Source organism: Balaenoptera acutorostrata, chromosome 8 (assembly GCF_949987535.1).
Source record: "Balaenoptera acutorostrata chromosome 8, mBalAcu1.1, whole genome shotgun sequence".
NCBI classification, from domain to species: domain Eukaryota; kingdom Metazoa; phylum Chordata; class Mammalia; order Artiodactyla; family Balaenopteridae; genus Balaenoptera; species Balaenoptera acutorostrata.
This window is the reverse complement of record NC_080071.1, coordinates 63,858,591-63,875,488: the sequence shown is the minus strand read 5'-3', so window position 1 is coordinate 63,875,488 and position 16,898 is coordinate 63,858,591.

Sequence of the window (16,898 nt, the reverse complement as noted above, 5' to 3'; positions counted from 1 at the left end):
TTCTTGGAAACATAAAACCCCTCTTTAAATGATTAAAACTCTATAATTTGCTGAAAATCTCTTATTTGGCTTTCAGGGTTTGAGGAAAGGAAGCAAGAATTAGAAACTTGTACAATCTTGCCAGCTGCAGGACAACTGAAGAGATATTCCAGTCATTCCTCAACTTCTTTCTTCACGTGTGTTCATCATATTTCTTGAGTAGTCAACTGTATTAATTGTATTGAATAAAACACATAAAAATGGGATCCTTAAAGATGTGGCTTATTCAGGAAATGGGGATTTATAGATTCCAGGTCTGGCCTTCTGGTTTCTGCCAGAAGCTGTGCCCCTGTGGGTTGGGAAGTTCTGTCTTTTCCAGAAGCTGAAGTTCATGGAAAAGGTTACCGGAAAAGAGTGAGAATTTTAAAGATGATGTCTTGTCTTTTCAGGTACTCACTGTGTTGGGGTGCTTATACATCTTTATTCGAAGTGATCCTGCTAGTTTGTGCAAAAACCTTGGTGCATTGACATGGTCTTGGGAAACTATGAATATGGGAGTGATTTAAGGACTTCTCAAATAGACGTCGTGGTTGGGTGGGCAGAAGGTTAAATTCAGGGATCCTAAGTCTACTTCCTCCAAAAAATTCAGAATGAGACTTTTTTCTTTGCTGAAGAATAAACAGATCGTTAGGGCACCTCTGCTTTGTAGTACTCTCAGCTGTAGAGGACGGAGTCGTCCACAGCTCACAACGTCACTCTCTCTGATGCAGCCTCCACACCTGGTCATTATTTGTTTATTTGTTTAAAGGAACAAAGAAACAGGCTCTCTACTCCCAGGCAGTAGGGAAAGGCATTCCTTTCCTATTTTCATAAAGCTCCAGAGGCCTTCCCTCCTCTATAGAGCTATCAAATCCCAAGTTTGAAGAGCCTCCCAGTACATCATCAGAGGCTGTGTCCTTGTTTTCTAAGTTACCTCCTGAGGAAGGGTCAATCTTATTATTCCCATTTTGCACATTTTACACAGTAGATCAATTTTCAATTCCCAACAACTGAACTTCCCAAATTTTTATACGATGAAACTTAACTCCAATCATATGGGCATAAAAATATGCATACCCACCAGAGCATTGTTAGATTTCAGGACGAAAATTTTATTTCACCTTAAAATACGATCTATAGTAGCCTAATTGTGAAAAAATGCATTGTGTGTGGGCCTCTTTTGCATATTTAGATGTGGAAGAATGTGAGCAGTTGCCAGATAATATAATTTCCACCCAGCCAAATATCAAGTACAATGAAGAAAATAAAACTTTTGCAGTGTGATTTATATATGCTTATATACCCTTCATTTTGAGTCTCTATGAAACGCAGACATTTATAGTTCTATAACCAGAGGAATAAAATTTGAATGTGTAGTAAAATGAGAAATGTATTTTAAAGGGGCTTTAGAAACAGAACTGGGGAAGTCGTCAGGAGGCCACAGTCACTAATGTCATTGTTTATTTTGCTAGATGGCCGCTCAGATGGAGGCCTGGCAGGCACAGGATTGAATTGGGGCTGATGGTCATGGGAGATGGAGTGATGGCTTCCTGGAAAGGATTGAGATATAGCAACACAGTAATCCAGGCTGGCCATAACGCACTCCATAAAGACAGTATGAGAAATTCCTCCTGCCCGTGTGATGCATCTTTATTTTTTTCACTTTTAAAAGAAGAACGATTTTATGATTTGGCATAGATCATTGATCATAGTGCTTTTCTATTTCAAATATCTCCCAGCTGTGTTCTGTGTCAAATTTACAAAAAAATAACCATTATTTCATAGGAATATTGGGTGGCCGTTGGCCCATGGGCACCTATCACGTCCAATATAACTCCCTTGGGCGGGCATGATAGAAGTCACTTACGGGCCCCAAGTGATGTGTGGGAAGGGGGAGCATTAAAGAGTGCTCCTTGCTGTGAGGGGCAGCTGGCATTGTTGACCGTCCTGCAGCTCTTGCCCTTTGCCCCAGTGGAACTCGGCATTCCGGTGGGAAACTAGCGTCATGTGGTTTGAGTGGAGATTAATCTGTTCTCCCTCCAATCCTTATCACAGGGATGTCATGAACCAAAGCTGGGCCAATCAGAGTCCTTCTCAGGACTCTTCCATGAGCACTTTAAGGGAAGACTGGATTATTCCAATAGTCTTACTAAGCTGGGGGGATATGGGCCGAGGGCTGCTGGCAGCCATTTTTATTAAGCACCACATGGAGAAAAACATCCTAAAGACAGAAGCCAAGCCAAGCTGAGCTCAGAGATGGAGGGAAACCAAAACTCATTACCTAATTTGAGTCTCTGGATCCAGCCATGCTTCATTCCAGTAACAACACCCCTTTTCAGTTCTGTGAGCTAATAAACTTCCTTTTTTGCTTAGTGTAGTTTCAGTTGGGTTTCTTCTATTACATACCACCCCCAAAAGCCCTAATACACTTAAAGTTTATAAGAAGACAATATATATCGTTTATATTTGCCAGCCTTCTTTGTAGCCTAGGTTGGGGCCACGTGACTTGTTCCTGCCAAAAGACTGCGAAGAGAAGCGATCAAAAGCTGAGGCATTCAAGAGATAGTACACCTCGTCCAGCTCTCTTTTACATTTTTGCAGAGACTTAGAGGCCATGTCTACAAGATCGTGTGGCTAGAAGATGACAGAGCCCTTATCTGCCTGGGTCACTTACATCATGCAGAAAAGAGCCCCCTGCCGACCTTTGCTGTGTTACATCACTAAGATTTCAGGAATAATTTGTTATTGGCATATAGGGCCTTGTGATAGAAATTAGGCTTAGCTATGGAAAAATTAAGAAAGTTATATTTTTCTTTTTTCCACTGAGTTTGTGGCTAAGACCCATGTTCATCAATTAGCTTTATGTGAGGCTTCTTTATAACATAAGAAGTGGAGGTAGGAGATGTCTAAGAAGACATAAAAGAACCAAGAATAGGGAGACAATGAACATGGGAGCCCTCCTTGGTGTTGTACCCAGAGAGTCGTAGAGATCACAACCTCAAAGGAAACCAACGTTCACTGAGTCCAACTGTGGGATCAAGCACTTTACCTTTGTTACTTCATTCCATCATCACCAACAAACCACAAGATGATATAATTTCCCTTTTATTGACAATGAAACTGAATTCCAGAGAGATTAAGTAGAGCCACACATTCCTGGCTAGAAAAGCTTTGAACCCTATCTGCCCAGCTGTACAATCTAGCCCAAATTATTCTGTTATTACTATTAAATAGTAGTATAAATATTACTTAGAGATAATCCTTTCCAGATGCACTCAAAATACCAGTCTCCCCCATCCATCCTCCAACATAGAGAAAGCAAGATTCTGCCATGTCTGGCCTGGGTTCTTGGCTTTAACCACATCAGGGTTGCAGGAGCAAAATGCATGCCTCCCAGTCCCCCCAGCACCCGAATTTCCCTGTCCCTGGATTCTTATACCCCTTGCCTGGCCACCATTGGAATGTGACAGTCTTTTCCTTCAACAGCCTGTCTGGGATATTGTCCTTCTTAGCTTAATCCATTTTGCTATTGGGTCCACAGCCAATTCAGGCCCCACAATCCCTCATTCCCAGCTCCTCAAATTCTCTAGCCAATTTCTCTCTGCCTTGACAGATTTCCTGAACTGTTGGTCCCCATTTCTAACTAATTTGTCAGCCAGAGTGCTCCCTTCAGACTAAACTACAGGTTCCCCAATCTAGATCTAAACATTTTCTGTACTTACGAAAGACTGCCACATCATTCTTATCTCTTTGCAATATTAGCATTCTCAAAAAGTATCAGTGATCATCTTCTAAGTTTCTGGTGAAATAGGACTTAAATTTCATTTCGTGAAGCATTTGGTGAAGATTATTTCTTCTCAAATGTCTAACTTATCTTTGAAATGAAATCTTTGACTGATTTGAAATGAAATCTTTGACTCCGTGTCTCTTACTCTAAATCCCCATGCATTTATGCCAAATATACACTCCAAAATGGAAAATATGAAATTAAAGAGAAACTGATCATTGTGGGATTCCCCCAAACTAGACACCAAACGCAGGAGTATACCTAGCAGTTTGAAGGGGAGTCAGTGGGCCTTCAATAATACAGAATCAGGCAGAACTATCCACTGCTTCCTTGTCATAAGTTAAAAACAAAACAGCAAAACAAAACCCTGTAGATGAATGTGGAACTTTCCCAAAGGAACATCTGGAAAGGAGACCAGGATTAATTCTCTGAATTCCCATGAAAGGACACTGGTGATCATGACGTCTGCGCAGGGCATCTGCACAGTCACACTTAAGGGCTGTCATTGTGCTAGGATACAGTTAGGTCTTCTTACGGCCTATCACTGAGATTAGTATTTATGAAAGCTCAGACTGCAGATTACCAGCCAATTCTGGGCTTTTTTCCCACCGGTGACTAAGATAATGCACAAAAGCCCATTTAGAACATCTCTGTGAACGTCGCATTGTCATGAACTCATCCCCGAGACAGTGAATTCTATAAGCATTAATGGGTTTTATTCAACAAACATCCATTTTGTAGTCAGACAGTTTTTGCCACTGGCACCTGCCAATGCATTGTCTAAGAAGAAATCACTGAGCTTATAGAGCTGTCATTTTTTTTAAATGAATATGGCTTATTATCTTTATATCTTTCAGATGGCTCTAAACTATCAATCCAGAAGACCTCTGAAGCTTTTTGGGGAAAAAATGTTTTTCAGTCAGAATCAAACACTGTACTTTGCCAGTTAACAATGCGTTGATTTTTGCAATCAGCTCTCCTTAATTTTATTGAAATTAGAAAGAAGACAGAGGTCCCTGCCATCTGGACCTAAGTATATATCTTAGGATTGGAAGGCTTCATAAGGGATTGGGTGGGAGAAAGGGACCAGGGTTCTAGTTTCTTCGTGGCCTCACCCTCTCTAGTTGTCAGCCTTTGGTCAAGTCATCACACCTCTTTGGGCTTCTGGTTTCCTTGACTGTTAAGCATTGTGGTTGGAGCCAGAGTTTCTCTAAGGTACTCTCTTATATTGTAATGTTCTGTTCTTCTAGAATGATTCCCTTTCTTCAAACAGATAGGATATCATTGTTCTCCCTGCACAGCTTTCTTCCAACATCTCTTTCAGTCAAACTCCTATTCAGCCTTCAGATCCCAGCTCAAACATTGCCCCTTCTTTGGTTCTCATTAGACTTAAGATGCCTTCTCCTAAGCTTACATTTTACTTTATAAAGAGGTCTCTTTTTTACTATAATAAATACTATGGTAGACAGAATAACGTCTCTCCAAAAACATCCACGTTCTAATCCTAGACCCTGTGAATACGTTATTTTCCATGGCAAAAGGGACTTTGCAGGTATGATTAAGTTAAGGATCTTGAGATAGGGATATTATTCTGGGTGACTTAGGTGGGGGTGGGAGGTCAATATAATCATAAAAGGTTTTTATAAGAGGGAGGCAAGAGGGTCAAGGTTAGAAAAAGGAGATGTAACATTGGAATGATGCAATTTGAAGATGTAGAAGGGGCCACAAGCCAAGGAATGTAGGCTTCTATAAGAGCTGGGAAAGGTAAAAACAAAAAATGAAAGAGAGAAAGAAACAGATTCTCCTTTGATGCCCCCGGAAAGAACACAGCTACTCTGTCAACACCTTAGTTTTAGACTTCTGACTTCCAGAACTGTAGGAGAATAAATGTGTGTTATTTTAAGTCATTAAGTTTGTGGTAATTTGTTACAGCAGCAATTGAAAATCACCACAGAGACTGTTATATATGAGATAGCATACCATATTATAACATTTATGTGTACAAATGATTGTCTTCTTGCTAGTCAATGAACTTCTTGAGGGCAAGGACCATATTTTTTATCTTTATATTCTCAGTTCTTAGGTCCTTGGCGTATAGTCAATACTCAAAAGATATTTGTAAAATGAATGAATAGATGAATAAGTTTTGTTTTACAAAGATAATGTCAGAATTTAGGGGATAAATGACTTCCCCAAGGCTTCGCAGTAATAGAAATGCTGCCCAAATGCTGTGCTTACTCTGGGATGTGATGTTTTTTGGGACTAATATCTTCAGAGAGTACAACACCAAAACGTTTAAGTATTGTGGCCGCCATCACTTCATATGAAACCATGCTGCGCAAATCTAGATTCCTGGGTAGAGACTGGCTTTTATTTATTTATTTCAGGGATAACTCTTGTGATTCTATAGGAAAAATAAAAAAGATTCAAGCATTGGCAGAGCACATTATATTATACAGTTTTCCTTGGAGCTCTTTCAATGATTCGACTTAACGCTAAGTTGTCCAGATTTTGAGTAGTAAAAATATTATGTGCACATCATCTGTTTGTTAAAAAGGGGCTCTCTAAGCAAAACCTACACTTTGCTGAAAGTTACCAGTGTCAGTGGGTGTGAATGTGTGTATTTACACCTCGCAGAATGGAAAGGGGATTGGATGGGGGAGGAGGAGGCAGAAAAGACCACCCCCATTCCTGCGTGAGTAAAAGTACAGCTGAACCCCCCCGGCTCCTCATTATGGTTCCATCCAGGCCATGAAGGGAACAAGAGCACATTTCTGAGCACCAGTCCTTGGAAGAAAGAGCAAACGTGACTGCCATTTAAACCGCAGGTGGTCAGCGTTGTCTCAGTCTTTGTGTGAACAGCTGCCTGTCGTCCTCTCGCTCTTCAAGGAGAGTTTGTTCTGTTGTTTGGTAAGTTCCTTTGCCCAAAAGTTATTCCTATTTGAAAAGGAGAGAAGTTGGCCTAATGGCATTTTGTAAGAAGAGTTTGACTAATTTCAAGCTAGTTTCCCTGAGAGAGAAAAGTCTACAGATGTCCGCTGCACTGTAATTCAAATGGCTGGATCCTGCCATGACTGTTTGAAGAACTTACTATTTCATTTTAGAAGTTTAAATTCTGCTTTTCATCAGAAAATCTATATTTAGAATTTCATTTATATTTGCAGCTAGAAAATTTAGGAACCATCAATCCACAAGTACTGTTTGAATGCCTAGTCCTCAAAGGTGAGACAAAAGAAGCATAAAATGCAGTATGTTTGCATGATTGAACTTTCAATGTCACTGAGGGGATAGGAAATCGCCCACCCTAGTGAAAAATTAGTGTCCAAGGCACATGTACACATATTTTTATTGAAAAGATACACCGAAACAAATAATCTGGGGAACAAAAATATACTTATTCTTCTACCCTCCCCCTCGGCACAACCATTTTCCTTTACATATTTCTTACTTACCATATGTGGCCATGTGCACGAAAGCAATATGGAATAACAGTATGTATCAGCTCAACATTATCACCCCACAGTTTGTTTTTTATTCCTCACATGGTGTGAGAAAGTGGTACACAATATGTTTGGAAGTTTAAGAACACATTTTTATACTTTTCCTAGTATAACAGTTAAGAAACTTATTCCCCTATCTTTCTATGCTTGTCACTTTGTCACCCAAGTCTCAGCTCAAATGTTGCCTTTTCAGGAAGACCTTTCTTGACAAACCAATCTAATGTAGTACTCCAACCTGTCATGGTCACATTATACTGTTTAATTTTCTTTATGGTCTTTTTTTCAATATAAAATTCTTTTTTCCCATTTATGTGTTTGCCTGTGTGTTCTCTTCTAGCCCATATTAGAAAGGAAACTACATTGTCTGCGGTCACAGCTACATCCCAAGTGCCTAGAACAGCACCTACAGTGTAGTGGGACCCCCTCTGATACTTGGGACTGAATTAATAGAATACAAACTGTCAGTCTTTTGTCTAATTCATAATTAATATTACTTATAGGAGAAAACACAAAACAAAATTGACAATGACTAAAACTTGCACACAGAAAAACTTACTATAAATGAAAAATTGACTAAAGAATCAATCTTGTTGGTAACATTGAAAATTCAAACATTGATCTGAGAAAAAATACACTTGCTTGAAATAATTGACTCAAATAAAACAGACAATGGCATATGGGAAATTTTACCCTTGACTAAAAAGTGTTAGAAGAAACAAATCTTCTAAACAAAATTTATATCTGCAAAATCTGACCCTGGACAATTATACTTGGTGAAAGTAAGGGTCTTAAAAGAAAACCTGTAATAGCAGAAGATATAATATGTAACATTTGATATGTTTGGGGAAAAAAACTGTTGGATAAATCAAATCCTCATCACAAAATTCATGAGAAGGAATTGATTTTGAGAAAAATAATTCCAGTTAAATGAAAATAGAAAAAATGGAAACTGTTTAAATGGTTTATATAGAAAAATTGATCCAATAATGAAATTGGCTTAATGTAGTTTGATTCAGAAAAGTCTTTCTTGGCAATGGTGATATAATTCTGATTAAAATGATTGTGTTCATAAATATGGAATCAATATATTCTTATGGTCAAAATGGTGGGATTACAATCTGGCCCTATACACAGCTTTAGAGCAATATAAATAATAAACCACTAAACTGTGAATCACAAAGAACCGTAAAATAGACCAGTGTACAGTTTGCTAAGAATAAAACAATATCATTATAAATTGTCAGGAGAGTCCCCTCAGAAAGCAGGGCAGCCACTAACCAGCTGGCCAGCCTTGGAAAAGTCACTCAGTTCCTCTGGGTCTTCGACATATTCAATAAGAATTTGAGCTACAAATTTAGACTGAAGTCAACTCCAGAGTGCTGACAAAGAGAAAGTGTATATTACTGAGAATGGGAGCAGAAATAGCGAGTAACAAGATATCATGGGCTAACCTTTAGTGACTCTCAATATTTGGGGTATGGGAAGATGACAAACCACTGGGAAAAGAGGCAGAGAGGAACAAAGAATCAAGAGACCAGAATGGTACAATATGAGGTCTGAGGAGCGGAACATGTTTGAAAGCAGACAATCAGATGCTGTTGGGAGAAAATGTCAAGAACAAAAAGAAGGCTCTTGAGTGTGTCTAGAAGGCCAACTTTGAAATGGAAGCAATGGTCTTGGGACACCATAGAAGGAGGTGGTCATTGTGAACAAAAGAATTCTACAAGCTTGAAGGAGAGGCCTCTTGGTCAGAACTTTTTAGTTTCTTGGTGACAGTAACTGAACTTGAGCAAACATAGGCAATGGGGAGAATTTACTGCCTCACCTGTTCAAACCTCAGATGGGGCCTGGGTGTGGTAGCTTCAGGGATGGCTATAACCAGGGGCTGGAATGCTGCTGGAACTGTATTTTCTTACTCCATCTCTGCTTCTTTTTGAGTTTTGGCTTCATTTTCGCCTACTGTAGACTAGCTTCTTATACTTGGCACTGGGAATTGTGGCTGGTAGCCCTTACACCCTCAGCTTTGCCACCAAAGAAGTTTCCTTAATTCCAATGTGAAAAATCCCAGGGCAGGAATAACTGGCCAGTCACTATTGCCAATGGGATGGACTGTGTAAGAAGGTACAAGAGAACAAGGCAGTCTCCAGAGGAAAGGAGATTACTGAGTCCCAGAATACAGAAGAAGAGCTTGGGACAGACCAAACGTTGTGTCCACGGCAAGCAGTTAGGAAATGTACATGCCTTTGAGATTGAACAAAAGAAGAGCATGTCTAAAGGCAGAAGAAAAGATGAAGTTGAGACGGAGAAGAGACAAAAATGAAGGAGAGAGAGATGGAGGAAGGTGAGAACACCAAGCCTATGCCCACGAAGTAAGAAATGAACCAGAATGAGGCTTTACATGCAGGGGGTTTCGAGTAGTCCTCTTTCTACTTAGTTTCAGTCCTTTCTTGATTTCTCCGATCTCCCACTCCTCTAGTTTAGTGATCCCATTGGCTAGTCCTCCTGCTTCACTCTTTAATTCAGAGTTTGTTTACCTTTCCCCCTTCCGATCCAGCCCTTAATTCAGACTTCTCCTTCCATAATGGCTCTGCACATCTGGGAAATGCCAAGTGCCTTGGAAGCTTCCTCCATCCCAGCTGGACACTGAGAAGGCTGGGCAGAAGACAGCTGGGTCTCTCAAGTCCCGGGAAGGGATAGAATCAGGAGCACAGATGGAGAAATCAGCATTTGCAAAGAAGAGAGAGTGGGAATCTTTCTCCTAGACCAAACAGAAGGAAGAAATAATGGATATACTTCTACAGAGACAGATATCGGGAGATATGAAACAGGTTAAAGGAAAGAGTGAATGAGGGGTTTGGGGGAGATGGTTTCAACAAGTCAGGACCACCTACTGCTAAGAAGGATGGAAAGTGTAGGAGTGTAATGAGTGTGTTAGTTCCCTAGGGCTGCCACAGCAAATGACTACAAGTCAGGTAGCTTAAAACAACGTAAATTTATTCTCTCATGGTTCTAGACGCTGGAAGTCTGAAATCAAAGTGTTGTCAGATCTGCATCCCCTCTGAAGGCTCCAGGGGAGGATCCATCCTCACCTCTTTTAGCTGCTGGTATTGTTGGCATTCCTTGCTTCTGGTTGCATTAGTCCAATCTCTGCCCCTGTCTTCACAAGGCCTTCTGTGTGTGTGTGCAAGATCTCCCTCTGTCTCACTTGTCATTGGATTTAGGGCCCACCAGATACTCCAGGATGATCTCAACTCAGGGTCCTTAATTTAATCACACCCTTTCCCCATGGAATGTAACATTCACAGACTCGGGGCTTAGAGGTGTACGTATCTTTCTAAGGACCGCCGTTCAACCCATTATATGGGGAGTGGAAAAGGTCTGGATTAACTGATATAGAAAGGCAGCCTTGGGGCATGGAATAGACGAACAAATATGATTATTGAAGAGACGGTGGCCAAGTTGGATTTGGACACATGAATTTTCATAGGTCAAGACTGCATGATTCTCCAGCAGCTTTTGGCAGCCAGGAAGCAGGAGCAGAGCAAGCAAACAGAAGGGGTAACCTGGAATAGGGTGTTTATAGGTGGGCTTAACAGAAGGTTAAGGAGATGAAAGATCTGCCCTTTCCTCCTTCCAGCTGCAGAATATGAGATGTCTGTTTATTGGAGTGAAATAGTACATGTTAAATCATCTTGTAAACTGGAAAGCATTTAACAAAATAAGGAGGTATAATTTTTATTTTCTCCCCTCACTTCTCCCTGTACCTTATTCTTATATCCCATATTCTTTAATCTTTAATTTATTTTATTGAAGTGTAGTTGATTTACAATGTTGTGTTAATTTCTACCATACAGCAAAGTGATTCAGTTATGCATATATATACATTTCTTTCCACATTTTTTCCATTATGGTTTATCACAGGATATTGAATATAGTTCCCTGTACTATACAGTAGGATCTTGTTTATCCATCCTCTACATAATAGTTTGCATCTGCTAACCCCAACCTCCCACTCCATCCCTCCCTGCTCCTTTGGCAACCACAAGTCTGTTCCCTATATCTGTGAGTCTGTTTCTGTTTCATAGACAAGTTCATTTGTGCCACAGTTTAGATTCCACATATAAGTGGTGTCATATAGTGTTTGTCTTTCTCTTTCTGACTTACTTCACTTAATAAGTGAATGATAATCTCTAGATCCATCCATGTTGCTGCAAATGGCATTATTTCATTCTTTTTTATGGCTGAATAATATTCCATTGTGTATATGTACCACATTGTCTTTATCCATTCATCTGTTGATGGACATTTAGGTTGCTTCCATGTCCTGGCTATTGTAAATAGTGTTGCTATGAACATTGGGGTGCATGTATCTTTTCAAATTAGAGTTTTCTCCAGATATATACCCAGGAGTGGGATTGATGGATCATATGGTAACCCTATTTTTAGTTTTTTAAGGAATCTCCATATTGTTCTCCATAATGGCTGCACATCCCCACCAACAGTGTAGGAGGGTTCCCTTTTCTCCACACCCTCTCCAGCATTTATTATTTGTAGACTTTTTGATGATGGCCATCTGACTGGAGTAAGGTGGTACCTCAATATTGTTTTCATTTACATTTCTCTAGTAACTAGCAATGTTGAGCATCCAGATATATTCTTAAGCTACAACTCTACATTCCTACCTATCCTCTCCCCAAACCCCCATAAATAAAACTTTAAACAAAATCTCTATTCCAGTAAACGCAAACATTTTTTTTCACGGATGATGCCTGAAATGGCCATAGGACTGAGTACAATAGTCACTGAGAAATACTCCCAACCTCTCCCGGCTCTTCAATACCCTGGTGGCAGAGTGTCTGCCTGTATCACAAGGTTCTAAAAAAAGCATTAGAAAATTCTCATTTATTGGTGGGACCAGAGATTGCTCAGAAGGCAAGCCTCTAGGTCATATTTCCAGGGCAACGCTCAATAGTTCCACCTCATCCCGGAAGGCTTGCTGGGGGAAAGTGAAAAAGCACAGGTTACTTCACAAGCTGCTAGATATACGATTTTTAAAGTTGATTTTTCCCCTTTACCTTTTTCTGTCTTTTTTTAAAAAAAGCAGCAGAGCTCTCTCCTCAAACAAAAATTTATATCCAACAGATACAAGTTGAGCTGCCAGGGTTGAGGTGGGGGGAAGGGAAAAAATACTGCCACCCTTCCACCCCCGCATCCCCCAGTCTGCTTCCCCAGCCCCTGGCGTCTCCCGCTCACAGCCCCCTCCTCTGCTAGCCCCTGAGCACTTCTAAGGAACAATTTCTGAGCAGTTGTAGTAGATAAGCATGGAATAAGCTTAAGGGTGTAGAGGACAGAAGCAGCCTTCTGGTCCAGAGAAGTTTCTTATCTTGTCCATGGAGAGTCTGACTCAGACTGGGCCTCCGTATATTAACTTTATTACTTAAATAGTGGAATCGCCAAAGAGTTAACATTGTGAGAGACTTCAGATAACCTCCAGGCCGATTCTGTCCTTTTTGCTCAGTTCTGGGAATATTCAGTAATAACTCAAGTTCAGCTGTTCCTTTCGACAGGAACATGTAACTTCTTTCTTCTCTCTGTGAACCTTGGCAAGAACACCATTGAAAAATATCTGATATAGAAGTTTTCAGGATAAATGTTTCTATTTTCATTAGTGTTGACATCTTACCGTTTTTGAGAATGCTTGCAGGCCCAATTAAGACCTGTGGAGGAAGGGTAAGTGTCAGGTCAGGCTTCATTTTATACCTATAACCTCATCTCATCAAGCTACTTTCTGAAGAATATCCTTGTCTCCTTCCCCTCCTCCGTCTTCAAGATGTTTTTCCTTACCAAACATTTTTCTTCTAATGGGAGGGTATGTTTTTTTTCTTTAAACCTATTTATTTCTTAGCCATCTGACATGCCCAAGATAGCACAACCCTCGCAAGATCTGTTTTTACTGCACTACAATTGGCGATTCTCCCTGCTTGAATAAACTCACACACATTAAAAGTTTTCCTAGAGGAGTGAGGACTGCAGGTAGGTGTCAATAGGGCAGGCCTCCAAAATGAGCCAAGTACAAAGGTATTCAGCAGAGGAAAAAGAGTTCACTAACTTGAAATTGCCAATGGAGTTAGATTCAGATGCCATTATTTGAGAAAGGCATTCAGTAAAGTCCCTTAATACAAATCAGTTAATACTTATCTAGAACCTCCTATGTGAAAGAAAATTGTGTTGAGCTCAGTTATAGGGGTAGGTGGGGACAGGAATACAAAGCTAAGTAAGGCAATTTCCTTTCCCGAGGAAATGACCGTGTAACCAGAAGGATTTGTCAATGAACTGTAATGCAACACAAAGAAGTTATTTAAGATAGAAGTTATTTACGTGAGAAGTGGGTCATTTGGATGTGGAGAAGGCTGGTCATCAGTGAGAATGGAAAGAGGAGAAGATATTTAAGACTTGTTGCAGAGGCAAAAGAAAAAAAAATATATATATATATATATTAAAATGGCTACAGGGAGTGAGGGAGAAAGATAAATCAAAAGTAATGTCATGGTTTAAAGCCTGTGCTAGTGAGAAAATGGAGTGTCATCTGCTAAGTGAGGCAAGGATAGCTGTGAAATGATAAGTTTTGCTTTGGATGGGAAAAGTTTGAGGTGCTAGGAGATCAATGCAGGTGCAGATACTGATAATCATGAAATTGAAAGAATGGTGTCTTGAGTTCACCCTAAGAGAGAACTTAGCTCAGATCATCTCCATACAATGACTCACAAGACAGTGGATGAGATCTAGCAAAACAAAACAGAAAACAAGGATAGAGGCAGAAAGGGGGAAGAAATAAAACATTAGGGGAAGAGAGTTTCCAAAGAAAACAAACATATCCAAAGCTACAAAGAAGATGAAGAGGATGAGAACTGAGATGTTACTGGAACTGGTAATCAGTAGCCACTGGGGGCTTTTAGGAGCGCTGCTTCAAGAGGATGGTGGGTTTTCCTTACCTCATTGCCCCAATTTATTCATATCTCTGTTATGTCAAAACTTGAGTTTGTAATGGCTTTGATTCGATCTCACAGCTTCTCTCTATGCAACTTTTCAGCTTCTTCTGCTAACTGCTTCCTTATTTCCTCAGAATTTTCCAATTCGAATATTCAAAAGAAAGAATTCACTAGCTCTGGGAGTATATCTCAGTTATGTGCAGGCATGATGTGTTGTTGGTCACACCATGGATGAGTACCCTTGGGTCAGGTGCATCTTCTGGTCCAATTGTCTGTAACAGGGGACACTGGCACCCATCATCAGTGTACAGCTGTCCCTTCAGCAGGAGCTGGCATGAGGTCAGCACCAAAAGTGACATGTCTAGTATACTATGTCCACAATATAATGCTCTGTGTCAAAGTGTAAGGATTCAAACTCTAACTGATTCCTGGAATTTTAAATGGCTACTACCAGTGAAGAGAAGTTCTCTTCACACCAGTATCTAATTAGTTCATAGGTCAATATTAATAACACCTTGTATTTGCATAGCAGTTTAAACTTTTCAAATGTCTTTGTAAAATGTTATCCTAAAGGAGTTCCAGAGACAGAAGGGCATGCATAAACATATTCTACAAATGCAAATACTTTATAGCCTTATTTTATGCAGATGAATTAATAAAAAATTATGTGATGACAATGTCTAAACAATTGCCTATAACAAGTTGTCTGTTTTAGGTGCTTAACAAAATAATAAAATCTATCAACCTCCTTAGTTCTATACTGTAAATAACTTTTCTAGCACTTCTGCAGGTGAGCAACAACTATTATTAATTTGGAGGCCAAAGAATTTGCCTCTCCAAGTGTCATTTTTACTACAGAAATTGATGTTAGGCCATAAAGATCCATGCCCCTTCCTCTGGATTTGGTGCCCTAGAGGTGGTATTGGAAGTGGGAAGAAATCCCAGGTTCATGCAGAACAAATCAATCCAGTTCAAAGCATAGTAGGCCTTCTGAAATCCACAGTAGCCATGAGAAAAACTGAGGCATCATGAATTAGCTGAATGAGTTGCAGTCATTCCACTGCTTATGGGCAGCTGCTGGACAAAAATCCACATCTCCTAACTCTCAGCACAGTAAATACTCTTCTCAGTATTTCACTATTGAATAAGTAATGTGGCATTGGAAGATGGAGCAAGAAGAGTGGAAGGAAGGAAATATTTTAACTTCTGATCCACTGCAGTCTTCTTTGTTCTATTAAATGGACCTCTCTCCACTTAATTATTTAAGCCAGAAACATTTCCCTTTGCCTCCATCCACCCAGAAACAATACCCAATAAACCACTAAGTTCTGTCAACCTACCTCCAAAATATATCTTGAATACATTCTCTCTTCCTTGTCCCCACTGTCACCTCCTTGGTCCAAACCACCACTATCCATCACTTAAGACTAATGTAAAAGCTTTCCAACTGGCCCCCCACTTCAACGCTAGCTTACCTACAGTCCATACTTCACAGACTGGCCAGAGTAATCTTTTTAAGCAAACACTGTATCTTGTTTTCCCCCTATTTCAAATTCTTCACTGGCTTCTAGTTTCCTGTAGAGTAAAATCTGAACACTGTACTCAGGCACTGTGTGATCTTGGCAAAGCTACCAAGATCATTCACTCTCCCCATCATTGACAACTCCAGACACATCAGCCTTCTGACAATTCCTAGAATGTGCCAAGCTTCTCCTGCCTCGAGACCATCACGCAGGCTCTTCCATCTGCCTGGATTGTGCGTTCCCAGCTCTTTGCCTCTCTGGCTCCTTGTCTCATCCTCTTGGGAGGCCGCTCCATGACAATCCAATTTAAGTAACCACCTACTTCCCCCTGATTATTCTCTGCTACATCACTGTGTATTTCTTTCCTAGAGAGTATCACAATTTCTATGCATATCTTAAATGTATGTACTAGTTATTTACTGTCTTTATTCTTCATTGCAATATAACCTCCATGAGCTAGGGTATCTCATTTGTTTTATTTACTACTGTAGCCTCAGGGCCAAGCCCAATGTCTGGTATGCAGCTCATACCTCAGGTCAACTGTACCTCCAAAATACATCTTAAATGCACACTCTCTTTCCTGTTTCCACTGTCACCATCCTGGTCCAAGCCACCATTATCTTTTCTTTGGGCTTTTGCAATAACCTCCCAATTGGTCTTCCTGCTTCAACTCTAGCCCAGCACTCAATAAATATTTGTTATAAAATAAATAAGCATATCACTGTGGGAATAATAACAATATCTTAAAGAGATGGAAATCCAAATCCTGTAGGAAGATCACTTAGTTTTTTCCAAGCCCTGAACATCAAACGATTTTACCAGCTTTCACTGCTTGAGTGATAGAATATGAGACATTTTATTCAAGCTCAGGCACAGAACAGTTGAAGATTAGCCTGGGGAACAGAGAGCATTCCATTTTTCTACCTGTGAGCTACTACTCTAGTCAAATACACAGAGATTCTAGGCTCCAAAGGAGGTGTAAGAAAAAAACCCAAATGTCTAGTATCTCAGCCATAAACACCACAAAAGTAGTAATAACTTAAGAAGACCTCCACAATCCAACCCTGACCCTGACCATGTC